Source organism: Eleutherodactylus coqui, chromosome 4 (genome assembly GCF_035609145.1).
Source record: "Eleutherodactylus coqui strain aEleCoq1 chromosome 4, aEleCoq1.hap1, whole genome shotgun sequence".
NCBI lineage: Eukaryota > Metazoa > Chordata > Amphibia > Anura > Eleutherodactylidae > Eleutherodactylus > Eleutherodactylus coqui.
This window is the reverse complement of record NC_089840.1, coordinates 34,829,329-34,849,934: the sequence shown is the minus strand read 5'-3', so window position 1 is coordinate 34,849,934 and position 20,606 is coordinate 34,829,329. Positions and strand designations below refer to the sequence as shown.

The 20,606-nt window shown below is 49.7% G+C and overlaps 1 protein-coding gene across 1 annotated transcript in view; it reads right to left on the bottom strand.

Moving 5' to 3' along the window:
• Nucleotides 1–13,408, bottom strand: part of LOC136624581 (butyrophilin subfamily 1 member A1-like) — a 40,528-nt gene extending 27,120 nt beyond the window's left edge. The window contains exon 1 of the mRNA XM_066598541.1: nucleotides 13,384–13,408. The gene's annotated coding sequence lies outside the window, so the exon portion shown is untranslated. The remainder of the gene's footprint in view (nucleotides 1–13,383) is intronic.
• Between the last annotated feature and the right edge of the window lie 7,198 nt (nucleotides 13,409–20,606).

Below are 20,606 nucleotides of genomic sequence, written 5' to 3'. Positions count from 1 at the left end.
CACACTTCATGCCCCAGTCAGACTGGGGTTCTTTATAAGTAGACACATGCAGTTACAACTCCGTGTGGACCGACAGCATGGGTGGGTCCCAGGAAGCCACCGGCGGTACATAAATATATCCCATTGCATTGCCCATCACAGCTGAGGTAACGTCAGGTTTAATGCAGGTGGGCTTCGGCCCACACTGCATGCCCCAGTCTGACCAGGATTTTTGATAAATAGACACTGGCAGGTACAACTCCCTAATGTGAAGTCCCTGTGGACCCATGGCATGGGTGGCACCCTGGAACCCACCGGCGGTACATAAATATATCCCATTGCATTGCCCATCACAGCTGAGGTAACGTCAGGTTTAATGCAGGTGGGCTTCGGCCCACACTGCATGCCCCAGTCAGACTGCGGTTCTTTATAAGTAGACACATGCAGTTACAACTCCGTGTGGACCGACAGCATGGGTGGGTCCCAGGAAGCCACCGGCGGTACATAAATATATCCCATTGCATTGCCCATCACAGCTGAGGTAACGTCAGGTTTAATGCAGGTGGGCTTCGGCCCACACTGCATGCCCCAGTCTGACCAGGATTTTTAATAAATAGACACTGGCAGGTACAACTCCCTAATGTGAAGTCCCTGTGGACCCACGGCATGGGTGGCTCCCTGGAACCCACCGGCGGTACATAAATATATTCCATTGCATTGCCCATCACAGCTGAGGTAACGTTAGGTTTAATGCAGGTGGGCTGCGGCCCACACTGCATGCCCCAGTCAGACTGGGGTTCTTTATAAGTAGACACATGCAGTTACAACTCCGTGTGGACCGACAGCATGGGTGGGTCCCAGGAAGCCACCGGCGGTACATAAATATATCCCATTGCATTGCCCATCACAGCTGAGGTAACGTCAGGTTTAATGCAGGTGGGCTTCGGCCCACACTGCATGCCCCAGTCTGACCAGGATTTTTAATAAATAGACACTGGCAGGTACAACTCCCTAATGTGAAGTCCCTGTGGACCAACGGCATGGGTGGCTCCCTGGAACCCACCGGCGGTACATAAATATATTTCATTGCATTGCCCATCACAGCTGAGGTAACGTTAGGTTTAATGCAGGTGGGCTTCGGCCCACACTGCATGCCCCAGTCAGACTGGGGTTCTTTATAAGTAGACACATGCAGTTACAACTCCGTGTGGACCGACAGCATGGGTGGGTCCCAGGAAGCCACCGGCGGTACATAAATATATCCCATTGCATTGCCCATCACAGCTGAGGTAACGTCAGGTTTAATGCAGGTGGGCTTCGGCCCACACTGCATGCCCCAGTCTGACCAGGATTTTTAATAAATAGACACTGGCAGGTACAACTCCCTAATGTGAAGTCCCTGTGGACCCATGGCATGGGTGGCACCCTGGAACCCACCGGCGGTACATAAATATATCCCATTGCATTGCCCATCACAGCTGAGGTAACGTCAGGTTTAATGCAGGTGGGCTTCGGCCCACACTGCATGCCCCAGTCAGACTGCGGTTCTTTATAAGTAGACACATGCAGTTACAACTCCGTGTGGACCGACAGCATGGGTGGGTCCCAGGAAGCCACCGGCGGTACATAAATATATCCCATTGCATTGCCCATCACAGCTGAGGTAACGTCAGGTTTAATGCAGGTGGGCTTCGGCCCACACTGCATGCCCCAGTCTGACCAGGATTTTTAATAAATAGACACTGGCAGGTACAACTCCCTAATGTGAAGTCCCTGTGGACCCACGGCATGGGTGGCTCCCTGGAACCCACCGGCGGTACATAAATATATTCCATTGCATTGCCCATCACAGCTGAGGTAACGTTAGGTTTAATGCAGGTGGGCTGCGGCCCACACTGCATGCCCCAGTCAGACTGGGGTTCTTTATAAGTAGACACATGCAGTTACAACTCCGTGTGGACCGACAGCATGGGTGGGTCCCAGGAAGCCACCGGCGGTACATAAATATATCCCATTGCATTGCCCATCACAGCTGAGGTAACGTCAGGTTTAATGCAGGTGGGCTTCGGCCCACACTGCATGCCCCAGTCTGACCAGGATTTTTAATAAATAGACACTGGCAGGTACAACTCCCTAATGTGAAGTCCCTGTGGACCAACGGCATGGGTGGCTCCCTGGAACCCACCGGCGGTACATAAATATATTTCATTGCATTGCCCATCACAGCTGAGGTAACGTTAGGTTTAATGCAGGTGGGCTTCGGCCCACACTGCATGCCCCAGTCAGACTGGGGTTCTTTATAAGTAGACACATGCAGTTACAACTCCGTGTGGACCGACAGCATGGGTGGGTCCCAGGAAGCCACCGGCGGTACATAAATATATCCCATTGCATTGCCCATCACAGCTGAGGTAACGTCAGGTTTAATGCAGGTGGGCTTCGGCCCACACTGCATGCCCCAGTCTGACCAGGATTTTTAATAAATAGACACTGGCAGGTACAACTCCCTAATGTGAAGTCCCTGTGGACCCATGGCATGGGTGGCACCCTGGAACCCACCGGCGGTACATAAATATATCCCATTGCATTGCCCATCACAGCTGAGGTAACGTCAGGTTTAATGCAGGTGGGCTTCGGCCCACACTGCATGCCCCAGTCAGACTGCGGTTCTTTATAAGTAGACACATGCAGTTACAACTCCGTGTGGACCGACAGCATGGGTGGGTCCCAGGAAGCCACCGGCGGTACATAAATATATCCCATTGCAGTGCCCTGGACAGCAAAGCTAACGTCAGATTAAATGCAGGTGGGCTTCGGCCCACACTGCATGCCCCAGTCAGACTGGGTTTTTTTATAAGTACACACAGGCAGGTACAACTCCCTATTGTGAAGTCCGTGTGGACCGACAGCATGGGTGGGTCCCAGGAAGCCACCAGCGGTACATAAATATATCCCATTGCAGTGCCCTGGACAGCAAAGCTAACGTCAGATTAAATGCAGGTGGGCTTCGGCGGTACATAAATGTATCCCATTGCAGTGCTCTGCTCAGCAGAGCTAACGTCACATACAATACAGGTGTGCTTCGGCCCACAGTGCATGCCCCAGTCAGAGTGGTAATATGTACCTTAACAGTAACCGCGTTGGTGGGAATGTGGTGGCGACTGCGGACCTAGTAGCGCGGTTTTATTTAGTTGGTTTTCGGAATGTGGCCAGGATTAAGTGGACCGCGGCGGGGGGATGATGGGGGGGCTCTCTTGTTGTGTCGGTAAAGGTGAAATTCTTGGACTGCCACCAGACAGACCTATGCAAAGGTATTTGCCAAGAATGTTTTCATTGTTGGAGGAGGAGGGGGATGTTTTTGAGGCACTACGTGTGCTCTCCACGTGTCCATGGTTATATGCACCTTAACAGTAACCGCATTGGTGGGAAATGGCCTCGCCACCATCATGTCTTTTGGAAGCCTCCGTTTCCACACCCCAGTGACATAGCATTAGCAGCGGTATAGGTAGAGCCCAGAATTAGTAACATTTCAGCGGTAGCATTAGGGACAGGCCCCAGTAACATATCACTAGCAGCATTATAGGGGGAGCACAGTATTAGTTCCATTTTAGTAGTAGTAGCAGTCCAGACAGGCCCCAGTAACAATTCCGAAGCAGCAGTATAGGGGGAGCACAGTCTTAGTTCCATTTCAGTAATAGTAGCACTCAAGACAGACCCTGGTAACAATTCCGAAGCAGCAGTATAGGGGGAGCACAGTCTTAGTTCCATTTCAGTAATAGTAGCACTCAAGACAGGCCCTGGTAACAATTCCGAAGCAGCAGTATAGGGGGAGCGCAGTCCTAGTTCCATTTCAGTAGTAGTAGCAGTCAAGACAGACCCCAGTAACAATTCCGAAGCAGCAGTATAGGGGGAGCACAGTATTAGTTCCATTTCAGTAGTAGTAGCAGTCTAGACAGGCCCCAGTAACATATCACTAGCAGCAGTATAGGGGGAGCACAGTATTCGTTCCATTTCAGTAGTAGTAGCAGTCTAGACAGGCCCCAGTAACATATCACTAGCAGCAGTATAGGGGGAGCACAGTATTAGTTCCATTTCAGTAGTAGTAGCAGTCTAGACAGGCCCCAGTAACAATTCCGAAGCAGCAGTATAGGGGGAGCACAGTATTAGTTCCATTTCAGTAGTAGTAGCAGTCAAGACAGGCCACAGTAACATTCCCGTTGCAGCAGTTTAGGGAGATAACAGTCTCTTGCACATTTCAGTAGTTGCAGTATAGACAAGGCCCCAGTTATATTTATGTAGCAAAAGTGTAGGCCAACCCCACATACCTTGCTGTACCATGAGTGCAGGCGAAGCCCATAAAAATTACTAGGATTACACTGTAGGCGAGGGCCCAAAGAAATTGGTGTACCAACAGTACTAATGTACCTCAGAAAAATTGCCCATGCCCAACCAAGAGGGCAGGTGAAACCCATTAATCGCTTTGGTTAATGTGGCTTAATTTGTACCTAGGCCTGTAGGCAGCCCAGTTAAAATAAAAATTGGTTCAGGTGCAAGTTTCAACGCTTTAATGAGAATTGAAACGTATAAACATTGTTTACTAAAGTCATATGACTGAGCCTTGTGGGCCTAAGAAAAATTGCCCGTTCGGCGTGATTACGTGAGGTTTCAGGAGGAGGAGCAGGAGGAGGAGGATGAATATAATACACAGATTGATGAAGCTAAAAGGTCCACGTTTTTGATGGTGATAGAGAACGATGCTTCCATCCGCGGGTGCAGCCTACGTATTGTTTAGGTACCGCCGCTGTCCGCTGGTGGAGAAGAGAACTCTGGGGAAATCCAGGCTTTGTTCATCTTTATGAGTGTAAGCCTGTCGGCACTGTCAGTTGACAGGCGGGTACGCTTATCCGTGATGATTCCCCCAGCCGCACTAAACACCCTCTCTGACAAGACGCTAGCCGCAGGACAAGCAAGCACCTCCAGGGCATACAGCGCAAGTTCAGGCCACGTGTCCAGCATCGACACCCAGTAGTTGTAGGGGGCAGAGGCGTCACGGAGGACGGTCGTGCGATCGGCTACGTACTCCCTCACCATCCTTTTACAGTGCTCCCGCCAACTCAGCCTTGACTGGGGAGCGGTGACACAGTCTTGCTGGGGAGCCATAAAGCTGGCAAAGGCCTTGGAGAGTGTTCCCCTGCCTGCGCTGTACATGCTGCCTGATCTCCGCGCCTCCCCTGCTACCTGGCCCTCGGAACTGTGCCTTCTGCCACTGGCGCTGTCGAATGGGAATTTTACCATCAGTTTGTCCGCCAGGGTCCTGTGGTATAGCATCACTCTCGAACCCCTTTCCTCTTCGGGTATGAGAGTGGAAAGGTTCTCCTTATACCGTGGGTCGAGCAGTGTGTACACCCAGTAATCCTTAGTGGCCAGAATGCGTGTAATGCGAGGGTCACAAGAAAGGCATCCTAACATGAAGTCCGCCATGTGTGCCAGGGTACCTGTACGCAACACATGGCTGTCCTCACTAGGAAGATCACTTTCAGGATCCTCCTCAGGCCATACACGCTGAAAGGATGACAGGCAAGCAGCATGGGTACCCTCAGCAGTGGGCCAAGCTGTCTCTTCCTCCTCCTCCTCATGCACCTCCCCCCCCTCCTCCTCCTCAACGCGCTGAGATATAGACATGAGGGTGCTCTGACTATCCAGCGACATACTGTCTTCCCCGCTGTGCTGCCACGCCGCGCGACACCGACTGCTGGCGACGTGCTGCTGCTGACACATCTTGATTGCGAGACAGAGGTTGCGTAGGAGGAGGAGGAGGGTGGTTTAGTGGAGGAAGCATACACCCCCGCAGATACCACCACCGAGCTGGGGCACGCAATTCTGGGGGTGGGTAGGACGTGAGCGGTCCCAGGCTCTGACTCTGTCCCAGCCTCCACTAAAGTCACCCAATGTGCCGTCAGGGAGATATAGTGGCCATGCCCGCCTGTGCTTGTCCACGTGTCTCTTGTTAAGTGGACCTTGGCAGTAACCGCGTTGGTGAGGGCGCATACAATGTTGCGGGAGACGTGGTCGTGCAGGGCTGGGACGGCACATCGGGAAAAGTAGTGGCAACTGGGAACCGAGTAGCGCGGGGCCGCCGCCGCCATCATGCTTTTGAAAGCCTCCGTTTCCACAAGCCTATACTGCAGCATCTCCAGGCTGATCAATTTGGCAATGTGCACGTTTAACGCTTGAGCGTGCGGGTGCGTGGCGGCGTACTTGCACTTGCGCTCAAACAGTTGTGTTAGCGACGGCTGGACGCTGCACTGAGAGACATTGCTGGATGGGGCCGAGGACAGCGGAAGTGAGGGTGTGGGTGCAGGCCGGGAGACGGTCGTGCCTGTGTCCTGAGAGGGGGGTTGGATCTCAGTGGCAGGTTGGGGCACAGGGGGAGAGGCAGTGGTGCAAACCGAAGGCGGTGAACAGCCTTCGTCCCACCTTGTGGGGTGCTTGGCCATCATATGCCTGCGCATGCTGGTGGTGGTGAGGCTGGTGGTGGTGGCTCCCCGGCTGATCTTGGAGCGACAAACCTTGCACACCACAGTTCGGCGGTCGTCTGCACTCTCAGTGAAAAACTGCCAGACCTTAGAGCACCTCGGCCTCTGCAGGGTGGCATGGCTCGAGGGGGCGCTTTGGGAAACAGTTGGTGGATTATTCGGTCTGGCCCTGCCTCTACCCCTGGCCACTGCACTGCCTCTTCCAACCTGCCCTGCTACTGCACTTGCCTCCCCCTCTGAAGACCTGTCCTCAGTAGGCTTAGCAAACCAGGTGGGGTCAGTCACCTCATCGTCCAGCTGCTCTTCCTCCGAATCCTCTGTGCGCTCCTCCCTCGGACTTACTGCCCTTACTACTACCTCACTGATAGACAACTGTGTCTCATCGTCATCGTCCTCCTCACCCACTGAAAGCTCTTGAGACAGTTGCCGGAAGTGCCCTGCCTCATCCCCCGGATCCTGGGAACTTTCCAAAGGTTGGGCATCGGTCACGACAAACTCCTCCGGTGGGAGAGGAAGCATTGCTGCCCATTCTGGGCAGGGGCCCGAGAACAGTTCCTGGGAGTCTGCCTGCTCCTCAGAATGTGTCATTGTAATGGAGTGAGGAGGCTGGGAGGAAGGAGGAGCAGCAGCCAGAGGATTCAGAGTTGCAGCAGTGGACGGCGTAGAAGTCTGGGTGGTCGATAGATTGCTGGATGCACTTTCTGCCATCCACGACAGGACCTGCTCACACTGCTCATTTTCTAATAAAGGTCTACCGCGTGGACCCATTAATTGTGAGATGAATCTGGGGACCCCTAAAACTTGCCTCTCTCCTAATCCCGCAGCAGTTGGCTGCGATACACCTGGATCAGGAGCTCGGCCTGTGCCCACATCCTGACTTGGGCCTCTGCGTCCTCGCCCGCGTCCACGTCCTCTAGGCCTACCCCTACCCCTCAGCATGGTGTATTACGAGTAGAGCAGAAACAGAACGCTGTAATTAAATGTGCCGCTTATTGGCCTGTGGTTGGAGGCTGACTTCGCTTACGGAACGCACAGCAGAGCCAGGAAACAATTTTGCGCACGCCTGTAGTGAGACCTAGGTGCGTAGGACTGAGCTAGTGAAATTCACAGCGCAGAAGCAGTCAAGTCGCCAAAGGGCAGTGGTACGCCTTAAGTATTTGGCTTCCCTTTTTTTAAATGGTGAGGTGAAACAGCAGATACTGTATGCAGCGTATATTATGTTTACTGTTTCCCTCTGGCGCTATGACGGCGGTGATGTAACGGAGACAGCAGAGCCAGGAAACAATTTTCCGCACGCCTGTAGTGAGACCTAGGTGCGTAGGACTGAGCTAGTGGAATTCACAGCGCAGAAGCAGTCAAGTCGCCAAAAGGGCAGTGGTACGCCTTAAGTATTTGGCTTCCCTTTTTTTAAATGGTGAGCTGAAACAGCAGATACTGTATGCAGCGTATATTATGTTTACTGTTTCCCTCTGGCGCTATGACGGCGATGATGTAACGGAGACAGCAGAGCCAGGAAACAATTTTGCGCACGCCTGTAGTGAGACCTAGGTGCGTAGGACTGAGCTAGTGGAATTCACAGCGCAGAAGCAGTCAAGTCGCCAAAGGGCAGTGGTACGCCTTAAGTATTTGGCTTCCCTTTTTTTAAATGGTGAGCTGAAACACCAGACAGATACTGTATGTAGCGTATATATTGTATACTCTTTCCCTCTGGCACTATGACGGCGGTGATGTAACGGGCACAGCAGAGCCAGGAAACAATTTTGCGCACGCCTGCTGTAACGCTTAGCTGCATATTAATTAGGACTACTACCCCCAGCAGACACGCAGTACACTGAAGACTGTCACAGGCAGCCCAAAGATAGTATTTTTCCCCAATTTTTTTGAAAAAGTCCACTGCCTATATAGACAGTATATCTCTTTCACCTTTCCCTCTTTCCCTGCCTCACCAGTACTGCCCCTATACTCTGTACAATGACTGCAGACTGAGGACGCAATGGTCTGCACGCCGATATACAAAAAAAAAAATTGTGCAACACTGCTAAAAGCAGCCTCAACAGTACTGCACACGGTCAGATGTGGCCCTAAGAAGGACCGTTGGGGTTCTTGAAGACTAATATAACACCTAACTCTCTCCCTATAGCAGCTACAGCAAGACAGCACTTTCCCTGATCTATGTCAGAATGCATCTGTGGCGAGCCGCGGGCGGGGCAGATTTTAATACTCGGGTGTCACCTGATCTCCCCAGCCACTCACTGCAGAGGGGTGGTATAGGGATGGAACGTCACAGGAGGAAGTTGTAATGCCTTCCATGTCTTTCTATTGGCCAGAAAAGCGCGCTAACGTCTCAGAGATGAAAGTGAAAGTAACCCGAACATCGCGTGGTGCTCGTCTCGAGTAACGAGCATCTCGGACACGCTAATACTCGAATGAGCATCAAGCTCGGATGAGTACGTTCGCTCATCTCTATTCACCACTTTTGCACAATATAAATACTTTTGCTATAGTGCTAAATTCCAAGGCCAGAACAGTTTTATTTGCCACTCGACAGAGTTGTATCACACCCGTTTTTTGAGGGACAACTTGTAGTTTTTATTGTTAACATTTTTATATTTATATTTTTTATGCCTGTTTCGGGGAAGCGACATGAGAAAGCGGCTATTTTGGATTCCTCCATTCCACAGCTGTACTGCTCATCTGCATCTAATTATCTATTAACTATCTGCGATTTTATTTTCCTTCATCTTTTGCCATTCCCTTGGAAAACTTGTTTTCAATGGGACCTTTTAAAGGCATCACATGCACTCGCATGCTGTGCGCTGTGCATGTGAGTGCAATGTGATGTTTCCCATTGAAATCAATGGGAAACACTTGCAATCCTCTGTGGCGTATAAAACACTTGCCTGAGGATCGCAATTTCATAGAAGTGATGCCAGGAGTTTTTGACTGAAAAACACCTTGCATGTGCATGAAAACCACATGTCGGTTTGTGCGATATCAGGCCGCGTTTTATGGCCCAATCAGAGGCGTAACTTGAAGCTTCTGGGCCCCGATGCAAAATCTGTAACAGGGCCCCCAAATTCTAATGCTTTTTTTCAAAGAACTGGGATCCCTATGTAGAGAAGAGAGGCCTTATGGGAGTTGATAAAGTAAACTGAAGGTACACAGTTTACTGAACATCTTCATAGTAACATAACAGTTCCAATTTCACAAATGTAGCTTTTAACACTAACCTCTCAGGTATAGCTTGAAATAATAGCCCCTTTCTCCTAGTTCTGAAGGGTCTGTCCTGTCTGTACTTTTTCCAGCCGCAGGAATGAAAAATACTCTCTTCGCTCTGGCCTCCAATGCTTGATTTTTTTCATTCTACTGAACTCATCTTATAGCAAAGAACCGACTACTCCCGACTTGAGCCTGGCTTGCTTAGGCTCCACGCCCTGGCTCTTCTCTCCTCCCAAGCTTGCATTCTTCTCTCCTCCACACTCTCTCCATTTCTTCCTTCAAAGCATTTTCTTCTTCTTCTCACCTCTCCAGTCTAACTTAACCCCTTAGTGACCAAGCCTGTTTGCACCTTAATGACCAGGCCAAATTTTGAAAATCTGACATGTGTCACTTTAACATAGAATAGCTCCGTAAAGGTTTTGCATATCCAAGTGATTCTGACAGTGTTTTTTCGCCACATATTGTACTTCATTTAGGTGGTGAAAATAGTCCGATATAATTTGTGTGTGTGTGTATATATATATATATATATATATATATATATACACACTGTATATATATTAAAAGCACCAATATTGGGAACATTTTGAAAAAATTATCGTTTTCTCACATTTTCAATTGTAGTATATCACATATGTGCAAACATCCTGTACAAACTTTTGCTAAGATATATATTTCCATCTATTTACTTTATTCTGAATGCACATTTGAAAAACGTTTACCGTATATACCGGCGTATAAGGCGACGGGGCGTATAAGATGACCCCCCAACTTTCACCTTATACGCCGGGAATACAGCGGAGCAAAAAAAAAAATCATTACTCACCTCCCCCGGCGTTCTGCGGCGCTGCTGCAGGCTGTCGCTCCCTCCTGGTCCCTGGCAGAGCATTGCTTTCTGGACACAGGGCTTGAAATCCCCGCCTCCTGAAAACACACGTGCCTTCAGCCAATCACAGCCATTCAATGATGTCATTGAATGGCTGTGATTGGCTGATGGCGTGTGTTAGCTAAACACAGTATTAGCTTTCTGGAGGCGGGGATTTCAAGCCCTGCGTCCAGAAAGCAATGCTCTGCCAGGGACAGACATATTTTTTTCCTATAGTTTACATGAAAATGAGGATTTACACCCCAAAATGGATCCCCCTGTTTGTCCTGTGTTCAGAGACATACCTATTGTGGCCCTAATCTTATATCTGAATGCACAACGGGGACCAAAATGAAAGGAGTAGTCAGTGACTTCCAGAACAGAAATTTTGCTTGAAGGCGTTTTAGGCCCCATAGCACACATGTAGAGCTCTTGAGTGCCCAAAACCATAGAAAACCCCGATAAATGACCCCATTTTGAAAACTAGACCCCTTAACGAATTTATCTCGGGGTGTGCTGTGTATTTTGATCCCACAGTTTTTGAATGAATTCAAGCAAAGGAGTAGGAAAAAATTACAATTTTCATTTTTTGGACAATTGTGTCCATTTAAAAACAGTTTTTTTGTACAGCACACATATAAATAAAGACCTCCATGCCAAAATGGATACTCCTGTTTGCCCGCATTCAGAAACATACCCTTTGTGGCCCTAATCTACTTATAGGACACATGGCTCAGCCTATAATGGAAGGAGTACTAGTTGGATTTCAGGGTACAACTGAATAAATTCCAGGCCCGATTACCCACTTATAGAGCCATTGAGCGGCCAAAACGATAAGGAACCCCGTTAAGTGACCCCATTTTGAAAACTAGACCCCTTAAAAAATTCCTCTAGTGGTGTACTGTATATTTTGACCCCACAGTATTTGAATGAATCTAAGCAAAGCAAAAGGAAAAGTTTAAAAACTGTTTTTTGTACAGTGTACATAGAAATAAAGACGTTCACCCCAAAATGGATACCCCCATTTGTCCTGTGTTCAGAAACATACCCATTGTGGCCCTACTTACAGGACCCATGACTAGGCCTATAATGGAGGAAACACCCATTGGATTGCAGGGCACAACTGAATAAATCCCAGGCCCCATTGCTCACTTGTACAGAATAAAAATTGACTCCCTAAAAATAATACCCCTCCCCCTACACACTCCACGCCCTTTTTGGCGTTCCCCAAATCTTAAATAAAAGTAATAATGTGAACTGTGTAGTATTTCCGAAGACAGGGGTAATTACGGAGGCTGGTTGGGATGGGCACATGGGGCAATAAAACCGGGTATCCCCCCTCCTCTCATGTTTTTTGGGGGGTATTTTTTGACCTCAGTGGCAGGTATGGGGTGTAAAAAGTAGCGCTCTGTCAGTCTCCGTAATCTTGCTGAGGTGTGGTGGTCTCACAGAAGACGCTCAACAAGCTGCTCCTGGAACTGCAGGAAGGCGAACGTTCCCGGGGCTTCTTGTAAGTTACGTATTACAGGTAGCGGTCTGAATAACACCAGGCTCACGCAGCCGTATGTGGAATCTAGCTCTCACCCCCCATCCCACTCCCTCCCATTGCAAACAGCCAGCAAGGGGCGGAGAGGAGGAGGGAAGGAGGTGGGAGTTTAGCAGACGCACTGCTAAACTCCCTCGCAGCTCCCTTTTCCGGCAGCTTACTATAGGCTCCTATGGGGCCCGCCGCCATATTCCGGCCAGAAGATAGTTCCTGAACGATCTTTCCTGGCCGGCATAAAAGCGCTTGGCCGAAATGCGCACCGTATGCGCTATCTTGGCCGACCAGGCCCTTTTACGCCGTAGGAATACGCCCATCTGAACTGATGAATTGTAATCCAGCGCATCAGATCGGCAGTGTATATCGGCCGGCCATGATAAACTTGAACAATGAGATTGTTGAAGTGGTGAGGGTTGTTTTCCATGTTTTTCAGGTGTTCTGCAGTGTCCCTCTCAAGTCGTAGCAGGTGGTGTGGGGTAAGAAATGGGGGAATTGGAGCTTGGTAGGTGGACTTGCCCGGGGTCTAACCTCCAGTCGGCATTTCACTTCTGAGGTTTATACAATTCAAAGTATGCTAATGTTCATTTATAAAGTTAGGCCTCCTTCCCACGAACGGATTTACGCCGCGTAAATCCGCGGCAAAAATCCGCTGCGTTGCCCCCTGCTATTAGGTTCTATTGAACCTAATAGCACAATGCACACGATGCGTAATTCCACCGCGGAATTACGCACCGTGAAATCTCCCATTCTCACCCGCAGCATGTTCTATTTGCTGCGGGTGTACGCGCTGACAGCTTCCATTGCAGTCAATGGAAGCCGTCCGTTCACGCTATCTCCCGCTGCAACCAGCGAAAGATAGCGTGAAAAAACGCTTCCCCGCCTACCGCCGCGCGTCATATGACGCGGCCGGCGCGTCACGTGACACGGCCGGCCGCGTCATGTGACGCGGTGGGCGTGTCACATGACGCGACGGCGGTGGGCGGGGAAGCGTCTTCACGCTATCTTCCGCTGGTAAGTATGGGGTCTCTGGGGGGCGCCGTGACGGGCTTCGCAGCGGAAGGAGGCCTTAATAAAGGCTGTGACCAACTTCCCCGGATAAAGAATAATGGTGGTTGTGTAAGTATTTCAGTATATATTGCCTAGGTGCCGAATACTAAAGCAGGAGGTTATGTGGGTGCTGACATCTCATCAGTCTATTGTACCCCTCATCTCCAACCCTCTGTCAGATCCCCGAGACTCACCGACAGCTCTGGCTCCTGTCTGCTCGTTGTGAAGTGCTGTTAGAAGTGAAAGAACTTGATGAGATATTTCCAGTAAATGAAAATGAAACTGAGTCAGAGTGCGTGTTAAAGGGGTTGTCCCGCGGCAGCAAGTGGGTCTATACACTTCTGTATGGCCATATTAATGCACTTTGTAATGTACATTGTGCATTAATTATGAGCCATACAGAAGTTATCAAAAGTTATTCACTTACCTGTTCCGTTGCTGGCGTCCTCGTCTCCATGGTTGCCGTCTAATTTTCGCCGTCTAATGGCCAAATTAGACGCGCTTGCGCAGTCCGGGTCTTCTTCTCTTCTCAATGGGGCTCCGTGTAGCTCCGCCCCGTCACATGCCGATTCCAGCCAATCAGGAGGCTGGAATCGGCAATGGACCGCACAGAAGAGCTGCGGTCCACGGAGGGAGAAGATCCCGGCGGCCATCTTCAACCGGTAAGTAAGAAGTCACCGGAGCGCGGGGATTCAGGTAAGCGCTGTGCGGTGTTCTTTTTTAACCCCTGCATCGGGTTTGTCTCGCGCCGAACGGGGGGGGGGGGGGTGAAAAAAAAAAAAACCATTTCGGCGCGGGACAACCCCTTTAACATGTTTGATAACTATAGCCATAGAGGGTATTAGTGTATCTGGAAGCCACCAGGAAGTCCTGGTGGAGTCAAGATTGACAGGGAGCCGAAGCCCCCTGATGCTGATTGGCTTCCCAGCAGGCTTTAAACTAGGTAGTGGGAGGGCAGTAAAATGAAGCATTAAAAAAAAATAAGCGGTCCGTGGTGCAAGCGCAGAGCCTTTCCTCCCACGCACAACGCGCAACCTCCCTGAGTGTCGCAGCACGCTGGCAAAATCGGCCTGCTGTTGTTACAGCACCGCCGTTGCCGCTCAACAATAGGCACAGGCACCTCCACCCCCACCCGATGTCAGTGAAACACAGGATGCAGGGAGCTGACAGGGACGGAGGGCAAGACAGACCGATATGTGCCGCCCACCCCTGTCCTGGGCGACACCCCCCAATGCGACTATCGTGGCAGGGAAGCAAAAGCGCTAAGGCTGCCAGCTGCCAGCGGGGGAGCGGCTGGTACATAGCTCAATGTCAGGTCAGCGCTGAGGGTGAAATCTTGTCAAATGGGGGAGCAGCGGCCATGGAGCACACAGTCCCGGCAGAGCACCACCGCTCAGGGCAGCAGCTATGAGTGGGGGGCGGCTGCAACGGAGATCACAGTCCAGGCAGCGCAGAACAAGAGGTTAGACCGGCACCTGTAGCTCGGGGTAACAGTATTGTTTGCCTTACATTATCACCTGTACATGCTGCATGTACTGTGCTAACGACCTTGCAGGCTTGACCCTCCTGTCAAACCCCTAGCTTCTCGTGGTGTTAAGATACACTAATACCATCATAGAGATCAAATAAAGCTGAAACAAGAAATTGTACAATTTCATAGCAATTTCTTGTTTTAGTGCAAAAAATAAGTGCCCCCTTCAACACATACACCAAAATTGTAAGATTCTTCTAGTGTCAGTGGAGGAACTTTTGTAGAAGAGATATTCGTATCCGACCGCTCACACTCCAGTCTCTGCATATTATCCAACAGTGACTCAAACTGGACAAATAGCAGATAGACAACCATCACAGCAACTGCTGGAAACAGGAACTTAGTCACTGAAGAAATGCAATTATCTTAAAACTTTGGACCAGTTTTCTACAACTAAGGAATTTTATTTGTACAGCCTCTCCCCACTATACATAATTTATATTCACCTATTTTACAGTCAGCTTCTTCCCACTTTGAAATGGCTCATAACAGGGAGCAATAGCCTTGTTTTCACCTGTCCCATAGTCATAGTGACTAAAAAAGCTGCAAGATTATCACCTTCCCTCATGTCAAACATTCTCAGCCCCCTCAGATATTCCACTCTGTGGGTGTTAAGTGTAGTTTCTGCTCCACGCTTTCACTTTCCGTATTACACAGGATCTCTATTGTTAGTATCAGCTTCCTCACACCCTGGGATATAATAAAAGTGAAACTATATTCATGCTCTTGGGATTTTCCTGGAACAAATACTATGAATGACTAAGGCCGCCTGCAGACGAGCGGGTCGGATCCGGCAGCGAGAAATCTCGCCGCGCGATCCGACCCCAGAGCCTGCAGGGACGAGCGCGTACTCACCCGCGCCTGGCGGCCCCGGCTCTTTGATGTGCCGTCTGCCGCGCAGCCGGCGCATGCGCAGACCGGAGCCGGCGGCCAGGTGAGTGCGTGCCCCGCAGGAAATTAGAACATGCCGCGGTTTGTTTGCCGCGCGAGATTTCGCGCGGCCAAACCGCGGCCGTCTGCATAGGAGTGCGTATTGTAATGCACTCCTATGCAGACTTTCAGCGGCGGAAATCCCGCGGGAAATCCCGCCGCGGGATTTCCGCTCATCTGCAGGCGGCCTTAGGGTGGATTTTTGCTGTGCAATCTGGAGCTGGCATCTGCAATAGCAATAGCCTTCCATAGCAGGCAATGCACACAAGCAGCAGCATGCTCCATTTTTCTGCGGTGCCTACACGGATGGCTTCCATTGAAGTCAATGGAAGCTGTCCGACTCGTGGCCCGTCCGCAATATCAATTGCGAGCTGCGGATTCTGCTGGAAAAGCAGGAATTTACGAAATAAACCTGCACTGCGCTTTTGTGACAGCAAGCCGTATGTACCATCCGCAGTATAGAAACAGAAAAGCTGGAAGAAGAGAGGTCCACACGAACGCTGCTCATCTTGTTAACTTTGGGAGGGACAGCAGAGCCCCGTAGATAACCAGTATATTACCCTGCTGTCACCCCCACTAGACCCCGTACTTGTTTGCCGCAGAAACAATCGAATGATTGCAAGTTCCTACAGGGACTAAAAGCGTAGAAGTGTAAAATTAAACTGAATTATTAAAAATACTTAGTATTACACTTGCACATAAATACGGCAGGTACGTGTAGTGCACCATGCAGACTTACAGTCTACTAGTGACATTACTATTCGATCAGGTGGGCTGCCCTACACTTTACAAATGAACCAAAATAGAGATTTATTGTGCTCCCAGTATTCACAAGCAAGACACTTAGGCCGGCTTCACATGGGCGATAAAATCGTACAAGATTTGTGTGTATTAAGAGGCACAAATATGAACACCATTCTTTTGAATGGGATCATACACATGAGTGATGTTTTCCTGCATGGCACCATATAACATAATAACATAGTATGTTAAGCTGAATGAAGACAATGTCCATCTGGTTCAGCGTATTTCAACCTCCCCAGGTTGAAACAGGCAAAAACCCAAGAGGCAGAGCTAATTAGCCCCGTCGGGGGAAAAATTCCTTCCCTACTCCATAATGGCAGTCAGAATAATCCCTGGATCAACCTCTGATAGTTCCTACCTGACTGTAAGATCCGGATTAACAACCCGCTGGGAGGGTAAAACTGTCATGGGGGCACTCACCAGTCTCCTTCCCGGAGGGCTACACGCAACCTCAGCTTAAATGCCAATAGGTCGCTTCCGGACACCCCTAGGATAGGGATGGACAATAAACATTTATGGAGATTTTCAGGTCAACACACTGTTAACTTTTTAGTACCTCAGTCCCTGGGAATGGTCAGTACCTGGGAAAACTTTACTTTAGTAATTGGAACAATTCATAAAGGTACAGTGATCCACCAATGCAGGCAATATGGAGAAAGACTGTTTGGGAGGAACTCAGGATGATGCTGGTCCTACAAACCTTAGGACTTGTATGGAACCACTCCTGGAAGGGGTATACTCAGGATGACACCGGCCCGACAGTCCTAGTCATCTGTCTGGGACCGCTCCTGGGAAAAGGGAAGGGGCAGAGTCTCCACAGATAATCTCTGGACACAGTACCTCTGCACAGTAGTTTGGACTCACTTTTGTACTCACTCTCGCCTCACTCGCTACTAGCCCTTCACATTCATCTCCTTAATATACCTTTCTTCCTCTTCCATTCTCTTCACCACATGAGGGTTGAGCCATCCGATGTAGAACGCGGCAACCCTGGCTCATGCCTCAAATGCGCTTCATCCAGCGGTGCTCTAGAAGTGCTGATCGGCTGTGGAGGAAGTCGCAAATGTCCGCAGACTTCTTCCACTACAAATTCACGCTCAGAAACTACAACCTCACCCTCCACCACGCCAAACAAGTCTACTTCACCTCTCTAGTTTCCTCACTATCGCACAACCCTAAATGACTCTTTGATACTTTTCACTCCCTTCTCAGCCCTAAACCGCAGCCCCCTGTGACGGATCTCACTGTAGAGTTGGCTGCTTACTTCAAAAAGAAAATTGATGACATCCATCAGGAAATAACTTCCCAATCCCATACTAGCCCTGACCATAGTCTTGTCTGTACTCAGACCAGCGACAGAGGAAGAAGTCTCCAAATTGCTCTGCTCGCACCACCACCTGCGCTAGCGACCCCCTCCCCTCACACCTCCTCCTGTCCCTCTCCCCAGTGATCATCTCCCATCTCACCACTATATTCAACCTCTCTCTGACCTCTGGCATCTTTCCCTCATCTTTCAAACATGGCATCATATCCCCACTGCTAAAGCCAACTCTGGACGCGACTGATGCTGCCAACTACCGACCCATCTCTAATCTCCCCTTCATCTCCAAACTACTAGAACGCCTGGTTTACTCTCACCTTGTAAGCTATCTATCAGAGCACTCTCTCCTAGACCCCCTACAGTCTGGCTTCCGACCTCAACACTCGACAGAAACTGCCCTTACAAGGATATGCAATGACCTATTGACAGCCAAATCGAGGGGCGTTTACTCCCTACTGATCCTCCTCGACCTTTCCGCAGCATTTGACACTGTTGACCACAAACTCCTCCTCGGTATACTTCGCTTCATCGGCCTAAAGGACACTGCTCTCTCCTGGTTCTCCTCCTACCTATCTGACCGCTCTTTCAACGTCTCCTTTGCTGGCTCTACCTCCCCTCCTCTTCCCCTTGCTGTTGGGGTCCCCCAGGGCTCGGTCCTCGGCCTTCTCCTTTTCTCTATCTAGACAGCCCCTATTGGACAAACCATCAGGAGATTTGGCCTCCAATACCACCTGTATGCTGACGACACCCAGCTATACACCTCTTCCCGTGACATCTCTGCACCTTTCCTCCAAAACATCACCGACTGTCTGTCCGCTGTCTCTAACACTATGTCCTCTCTCTACCTAAAACTAAACCTCTTACTGACTTACTGGTATTTCCACCCTCCACAAGCCGACCTCATCCTGACATCTTTATCTCAGTGTGTGGCGCCACCATAACTCCCAGACAGCATGCCCGCTGCCTTGGGGTCATATTCGACTCTGATCTCTCATTTACCCCCTACATCCAATCTCTCGCCTGAACATGTCAGCTGCCTGATAACATGCTCCCTGACCTACCGACTGCAATCCCTGCTAGCCATCATAAACCGCTCCTGCACTCATACCGATTCTGCCGTCACACGGCTAAATGTCTGACCATTGTCTATGTGTATAGCATCCGTAACTCTCCACCCCACCATACCGCGCACATCTCCAGCCCCTTTACCGTCTCTATCACCCCATTACCTGTAGTATGTAAGTTTCCATCAACTGATTACTATGTAACCGTGGTTCTGTAATTTTTTTGTATTTTTTGTCTTTCTGTATTCCCCCTGTCTACGTAAGCGCTGCAGAATATGTGGGCGCTATACAAAGCTTATTATTATTACTCCCATGTGGCTGGCACTCAGAAGAACTCCCTCTCACACCCAATCACTTATATTTATAGACTCCAAACATACCACATGACATGAGATGGATACAGTCACAGACATTAACTCTTCATCCGCTGCAGCTGTGCAATACGCATAACAAATGACAAGACAGTTTTTGCACAGTGCATTTACACTAGATATTACATACATGACATTTATGGAGGGCCAAGAATATATGTTCTGGACCACTACACCTCAAAATGCAGGGAAAAAAGGGAAATTCCAATGAAATAGCAGGCGACCGTACCAAGTATAATACAAAGCAAACCCCCCTCTTTCCCAATGTGCAGTAGTCACGAGTGGCTGTTTATCAGTATTTTGCATCTCTTCAGCTCCTCCCTGGCCTGCATGCTGCTGGTATAGTCACCTCCTTTCTATATATCTATATACCAGACTGGGGACAATAACTTACTTAAACCGCTCGCTTAACTAATTAACAAAATAAATGTCTACCACTTCTTGCTGTAAAACGTGGGGTAGGCCACAGCTTTATTGAATAACTTGTAAATAACATTAATGTTCATAACTTTCTCTGAAAAACCCTATCCATGCTGCAAAGCTGCTATATTACAGTCCATAAACCGTCCGCCAAGGACGTTCGTAAGCCCCGGTCCTTGGGCTTGCGAACCTTCCTCTCTAACCCTAACCCAGCATGGACTACTTCCGGGCCAACCACTAGCTGTGACGACTTCCAAACTAACTACCTACTCTGCACCCTCACCTCTCTACCCTACTTACCGGGCGGGCGGGTGGGCGTCTTCTCCGTTCACAAATCACCTCTTCTCCTCGTGTCTTTCTTCTTCTGCTTCCCTTCTTCCGCTCCCTCCTTTCCCACATCCTGTCCTAAGCTCCGCCCCCCTTGGCTCGCTCACTTACTTTCCCTCCCACTCTCCTACCTCCTGTCCCCAGTCACCTGCTGTTTTCTTAAGCAGCTCACAGCATACGAGACTGGGGACAATAACTTACTTAAACCGCTCGCTTAACTAATTAACAAAATAAACGTCTACCACTTCTTGCTGTAAAACGTGGGGTAGGCCACAGCTTTATTGAATAACTTGTAAATAACATTAATGTTCATAACTTTCTCTGAAAAACCCTATCCATGCTGCAAAGCTGCTATATTACAGTCCATAAACCGTCCGCCAAGGACGTTCGTAAGCCCCGGTCCTTGGGCTTGCGAACCTTCCTCTCTAACCCTAACCCAGCATGGACTACTTCCGGGCCACACGGGATGTGGCGAATTACTTCGGCTCATTCCGTCCCACCCCACCGACCTTAGCCAGTGCAGCCTCCACTCCGTCCTGTATCCCTGATAGAAACGTGTCTAAGCCTAGCTCATTGAGGTGGACGCCGTCCTCCCTCAATGCACCTTTTTCCTGATCCTCCAATTCCCAATGCCGCACGGCCACCCCCC